Raw genomic sequence first — 7,346 nt, forward strand, 5'->3', positions numbered from 1 at the left:
TTGCGTAGTGCTTCTTAGAAGCGGAAAAGTTTAAGGTAGATGCAGGATCATGGATGAGGTTAATTTTAAAGCAGTCTTGAGCTAATGTTCCAGAAAATAACTAATGGAGAGCTTGGGTATAGGTGTGTAGACTGTTGAAAGTCCAAGAGGTGTGGGAATTTTCCTAGTTTCGGTTGGAAGACTTTGGGGGCTATGTTGTTGTTCTAATTCTTTTGAAAAGTGCAATTTTCGTTGATGGGTAGAAGTTTTACTCAAGAGTTTATTTGGTTATCTGAGGTTGCTAAACAATTGTTATTGGGTGGGTGTGTTCCAAAATCTTGAAATAAAATTTCTAAATATATTGTGTTATGGAAAGACTAGATTTTTATTTGTAAAAATATATATGCTAATTTTAATTTATTTCTAAGGTATACATATTTCCTTATAAAAAGTGAAAATTCAAAAAAGTCTTTAAATAAATTAAATTTTTTTTTTTTTTTTTTTGAAAAGAGCACTTATATTTATTATTATTCCCAACAAGTTTGAGTCCGTCCGGCTATTGAGGGTTTTCTTTTTAATACTTTTGTGTTCTTGGAGTAGAGTATGTGATTAGTGTCAAAGTTTGTTGGTCCTGATACCCTGGCAGATCTTACAGATTTTGCTTATTATATACGTGCGTACATAATATAGATATACATATGTGTGTGTGTGTGTATCTATATCTTACGTTTACAAAAGAATATATTAAAATCTTGTGTGCATGTGTTTCCAGTATAAATATAGTTTAAATTAGAAAATACCACAAAAAATAATTTAATTTTCTTTAAATATAAGTTACACTTAATATTTTTTGGAATATTACACTATTATTATTATTATTTTAAGTATTTCAGATTTTTATATACGAGTGAATAAGAACCCTACATGATTTCCATATAGAAAAATAGTGCCACCTGTTTCCTGGTTCACTTTACCTAAAGCCAGAATTTTTCCTGTTCCACTTTTTAATTGGATATAAAGAGGTGCAGAATTTTGCCTGTCGAAAATTCATTTTGTCTTCTATGAAATGTGTCGAGAGCTTCTTTCTCATGTTTTTGATGATGTTAATTTCTCTCTTTCATATTCTTTTCACTACTTACACCTTCATAGGCATCTACATTATTTACTAGCTTTTTCCCACACCGACCCAAACCTTTATTTTGTTGGAAGTGCTTTTCCACGGCAGAAATATATATATATATATAAATTCAAGTTTCCTCTTTTTCTTGAATCCATAATTTGAGTTTGAGTTCAATCATCTAAGAAACAAACTATTAATAGGGTGGAGGAAAGAATATTTGTTAGAAACATACCACTTAAGGAGATTCTTGCACTGAGTTGTTTGCCTTTTTCTTTTCTTGACTTCTGTTCAGCTTACTTACACACGTACAACATGCGTTGCCATTGGAGGGACCATGCAATCCATTTCTTCATCACCTAAATCGGCCTTTGGAGCCAAGTTCCATTAATACTTCAGCATGTGAAATGTAAATTTTATAATTATAGAATGAAAGATAAAAATGAACTTGATTTAATTGGATAGTTAATTTATTGTGCATATATACCATGCCTATTGCCGCTCCCTCACCTAAACATTCATTAATTAAATGGAATTTATTTAATTCAACATTGATATAATTAAAGTTAAAGAAACTCGCACCACTGGGGAATAAAATGAAGTGCAAACTTTTTCCCCATCTCTCTCTTTAAAAAAAAAAAATCATTATCTTCTTCTAATTAATATTCAAATACACTGCAACATGTGATTACACATTATAATTATTTCTTTATCTATACTTTTCACAGGGAATGTTTATAAATTTCATCCATTGAAAAATCACACAGAAAAAAAAAAAAAAAAAATTCATATCCTACCTTTTATAAAAAGAAATTATTAATTTGAGAATTCAGATATTTCAAAATTTACAGGAGTGAAAGTATAATTATAAAATTCAGATATTTATAAGATCTCTGAATTCATCTGAAAAGGAAAGCAGCCAAACTCTGTTTAAATTTCTACCATGTAAGCAATTAAAGTTCCCCAACTGTCAAGTTAAAAATTAAATAACTTAAAGTGATATCAGTTTGTATGTAGTTCCTCTACCATGGGTGCTATAAATTCCCAGGCTGACCCGCGTGCACCACTCCTCTCATGTACGTACATATATCATTTATATATATATATATATATATACCCATTACTTACAGCAACCATATATGTTTCTGTTCTGGGGAAATAGAAACTGATACTGGTACCTTCTACTTTGAGGACCCAAAAGAGCCGTATGTCAAACAAGCTGAGACGATGAGACAGTGATTACTAAGAGCTGCAGCAAGACGATCGAGTATTATATACATATATATATATGTGTGTGTGTTATATGTATATGGCGGAACAGTACGTGAAGTGGGCACAAGCTTTAGCATCGGCATGGGGGTTCATGCTACTGGTAGGTCTTATGTGTTGCTGTCTGAGCACCAAAACTGGTCACCGTGGTGATTTAAGCAGCACCAATGGTGGTTGCGGCTGCGATGGTGGCTATGCCGGCGTTTGATCCTCTGCACCCAAATCTTCTTTTATTTTTGCGGATTAGACGTCGATCAAACATACACCGTATAGAAAAAATCCATCCGATTGATTTCATGTAAGTGTTTCAGTTCTTTAGTTTTGTTATCACGCAGTTAAATTACATTATTATAGAATGAATTTCCAGATTAATAACCTCTGCAATTTTTGTAATTTAATACATAATTTATTAATTAGTTGATAAAATAATCCATCGTTTCAATTGAGAATGTCACATGAGTTTCAAGGTGAAAACTTAATGAATATCAATTAATTTCAACAATTTAATAAACCCTATTAATTTTAATTTTGTTGAGACTGTATAAACATTTACTGATCATCGACTAGTTATTCTTCTTCAAATACAGAAACCAAACAAATATACTAATTGAAATATGAATAATCTAATTAAATGGAAGAAAAAGAAACACAAAATTAAGACAATAACATAACATCTTCCACCAGTATGTGAACTTGAGAATTTGGTGTTGCATGAAAAAAAAAAAAATTGGACTTGGAACACAAATTCTGAACCTTCCTCTACTTTTACTGTAACTCTAAAATCTCACCATTTGTTCTGTAACTTAAATGGAAACATTCCCACTTGTTCAATCTCACCTATCTGAATTTATTTTATGCATACCTTCTGAAGGTGGTAACTTCTTTTGCTTTATTGCTTTCAACATGTTCATCCGTCTCGAAAATAGATCTATTCAAATTAATATATTTATAATGTTAATTATATTTATGATTGAGTAGATTACATTTAAGTATTATTTTCAATTATATTTTATTTTAATTAATAATTAGGATCAACTTTTTTTATCAAGTCTATTTATTTATTAAAATATTTCATAAAATACTTAAGAATTAAAAGAAAAAAAAAAAAAACAGAAGGAATGAGGTTGGTGACAATTAAAATAATTTGAAGATGCACAAGTCCCGAATGAGTCATCTTGTTAAAGTGATCGTTATTCAGATAACATAATTTATGGAGGCGAGCAGTCTGAGAAAGATGTTGAGAAGATGCAGGGGTCCCGAATGAGTCATCTTCTTAAAGTGGCTGTCACTTTTGCCGCAGCCAGCATCAGTGCCGGAGCCGGTGCCATGGTCTAGTTAGTACGTGTGCAGGGGCCGTGGTGGCGGCGGCTGTGATGGAGGTTCTCAGTTTGATATGAAGAAGTACCAGAGAACGTTTGTGTAATATATGTAATAAAATTAAGTTAATTTGGTCTTTGTAATCCGGATTAATAAAAGTGCTTTCTATTTATAGTTTGGTGGAAGTACTTATGTTGTAATTTGAACTTTCCCTTTTGTTTTCACTATATATTATTTATATCTTTTCGTGTACTTGTTTTTTTTGTTTTTCATATATATATATATATACACACATGTATTTTAAAAATTGTTAAATATTCTAAAGCTCAAATATTGAAGTAAAAGATCTTTATAAATACAACTAATTCACTTGTGTTCATAAATCACCAAATAAACATTTAAAGTTAATCTTTTATGAATTAGAATTTTTTTTTTTTTTTTGTGGAACGGCTCAAGGCTTAAAATTGATCTGTGTCTGCATCTGCTAAGAACCTGCCATGCCTTTCAACTTCTTTGTTTGTGCCCCTTCTCCGGTCAAACAATTAGTTTTTGGTCAAGTCTGGGATTCTAATATAGAAGCATATATATTGCGTGCTTGTACATATTCATATATATATATATATATACATACGTGGTCGATATGGTCGGCATATTACATATATATATAAGAATATTTAAGGTGACATCAGTCTCAAAGTCAACGGCCGATAAACTCGTTTTCAAGTTGTTACATGGAAAAATTTGTGACTATAAACACCCTCCAAGGTCCATGATCAGCACCCCTCTTTAGTTCAAGCACTTATACTTGAAGTTGCTAATTCTACGTAATTAAGCATTATTTGCATATATATATACACACACACACACACACACACACATATATCTTAGTTTCATTGTTTTATAAGTTTAGTGCGTATTAATTAATTTTCTTGCGTTTGTATTATGGATAAGATCTTTTTGATTTTTGTGATAGTGGTTTCTTCTATTGCGGTTTTGGGTTTCATTTTCAATGCCTGCACAGGCAACGGCAACGTACAATCCGGTGGTGAAGCTGCAAGAGGCATCAATGGAAGTGGCAGCATTGGAGGAGGAGGTGATTGTGGAGGAGGAGGAGGAGGAGGAGGAGGTGGCGGCGGCGGCAGTGGCAGCTGTGAAGGAGGTGATTGTGGAGGAGGTGATTGAAATCTGGGTTATTTTCTATTCAATTTATCGGCGAGGAAAATAAGAATTGACAGAGAATCATAATAAGTAATATTATTGTTCTCAATGGCGGAGGTGGAAATATATATTTGGTCTCAAATTGTATGATATATTAATTCAATCTCAATTCAGAGTTAGTGAAATTATGAATTTGCAGTTTCCATTCCACTCAGAAAGTCTTAGTAATGTATGTATATATTTCTTGTTGGAATTTAATTCACATTAGTGAAGATTTTAGAGCTACAAAAATTATAATTGAATCTGTTTTGTAAAGTATGAATGATATACAATGAATTTGTAATTATAATTGTCGCTAATAGGTTTTAAATTTAGAGATAATAGCTCTTTTCAATTCTTCCTCTCACAAACAATGCCTGCCTTTATATGTATGTATTCATAGATGTCTCAAGAAGAAATTAAATTTAGAGATATTCTATGTTATTTCTTTTCTTCTATAAACTTCTATAATTTTAAGGGAGTTTCTAATTTTTTTTTTATAATATTTTAGGATAATTAAAATTAAACATTTCTTAATGGACAAATGAATCATCATATTCTGAAATAAATACTAATTTTTGAAATTAAATTGAGTCAACAACTAATTTAGCTAGTGACCAACTCATGTATACATATATTTGTATGTCACAGCAATTTATCTAATTCTTTTATCAAACTACATGCTGCAGCAGTACATAGATTTTATAATAAGATCTAATATAGTTATTATAACAAGAGAAAGAAAAAAAAGACTTAAAAATACATAAAGAAAAAAAAAAAGCATTATTACTTGCCTTGATAAAGAGAGTTTACCTACTTAGAAAAGATTTTTTTTTTTTTTTTTAAAACTATAAAGAGTAGAATAAACAAAGTTAAAAGACAAAATTAATGTTTGGTTGATCGAGGCCAAGTAGTATCTTAGTAATATAGGTAGAATAGATGGTGAAGGTTCTCAAGGGCCTGCTTGAGAGTAACATAAGGACCAAAAAATGGTAAGCTCACTTGGCAAGCCAACCAACGTGGGAGTTACCTTTCCGAAACACACAAGTAATTTGAATATCTCAATAGCGTTTAAGTAAATACTTAATTTGGGCTTCTGTTACAGCTATAAAGGAGCCACCCCCTCGTAAGCTTTTGTAGGAGGTGCTTGACATATATGGATCCAACTTCTAGCTTATAAATTTAAGTTGTCCAAGCAAGCCTAAGCCCATTAAGGACTCCATGAACTTCCACATATAGCAGATTGTTCACACCCAAAGTGCTCATAAAACTCATGACCCATTGGTCGTGGCAGTTTTTAGTGATGCTGTCAGAAGTCACGTGACCAGGTTCGACTTTGATATAACCAACAGAGTTGAACTTATACCACTCATAGGGAGGAGCACGCCATCCAAGGGAACTAGTGGAGTCATCTTGGCCAATATAGAAGATGGTTTTTTTTTGTGAGCCATCTGGTACTTGAGCACTAAATGAAATAACTCAAAACTGGTGGGGGCCAGAGAGCTATCACCACTTTAAAAAATAATATAATCCCATTTCCCCCCAAAGATCTAGACCATAATGGGGAATGTTACCTCCTAATTAGCCGTACCATGCATGTTTAGACTAGTCTTTAGCTTTTAATTGATCCACATGTCAAGAAAAGAGAAAAATATGTTAATATTAATCAAATCTTTTAATATATTTTTTGTCATAGGGTAGTCATTGATCACATGTAATCATCCTCTAAACTTGTGTTGTAACGAGGAGGCGTATCATCCCTACTCACGTTCTTATTTTCCCGCACATTGGTGAGCAAGTGGTTAGAAGCAAAGAGCCATATAAGCTGCAGGCTCTATTCAAGGATTGAGAGCTTCTAAATATCTAAGGAGAAGCTAAAAAGGTATAAGCTATTTTGATAGAGAGTCTAACATCACTAGAGTGAGGCCAAATAGGTTTATCAAGTAAGCAATTGAGCATGTTAAACTGGAACTAGGTGATCTCAACATAAACTAAATTAGGAAGGAGTTTAGCAAACTCAGTCCATTTTCAGGTCCTTTTCAAGTACTTTTGACATGTAGCTAATGATGTGAGCACAAATGAAGAAGAATAGAGGAAAAGTGATAAGGAAAAAGTGATAAGACATGAGAAAGATTATTATAATGGAAAATAATCAATGAAAATATACTTGTTATTCAACTTACCATGTAAAGACTTACAAAATATAGGTATTTAAATTCAAAAAAAATCAAATTTTCTCCACAAACCACCCTATGAGAAATCGAGATGCGAGAGAAAAAGATATGAGTGACCTTTTGTCTTGATGTGTTTAACTTAACCTTAATCTTAGCCCTTAAATATGCCTCTAGAATTTATGCCATGTCTCCCTTTATTTCATGGATTATGGACATATAGCCACACCATCCAGCTTCACTCGATGGTTGACATGTGCCTTTTTCATTCTCTTGATTGAGTCACGTGTTTGGCT

Source organism: Carica papaya, chromosome 8, assembly GCF_054855325.1.
Source record: "Carica papaya isolate Zhongbai chromosome 8, ASM5485532v1, whole genome shotgun sequence".
Classification (NCBI taxonomy): Eukaryota; Viridiplantae; Streptophyta; class Magnoliopsida; order Brassicales; family Caricaceae; genus Carica; species Carica papaya.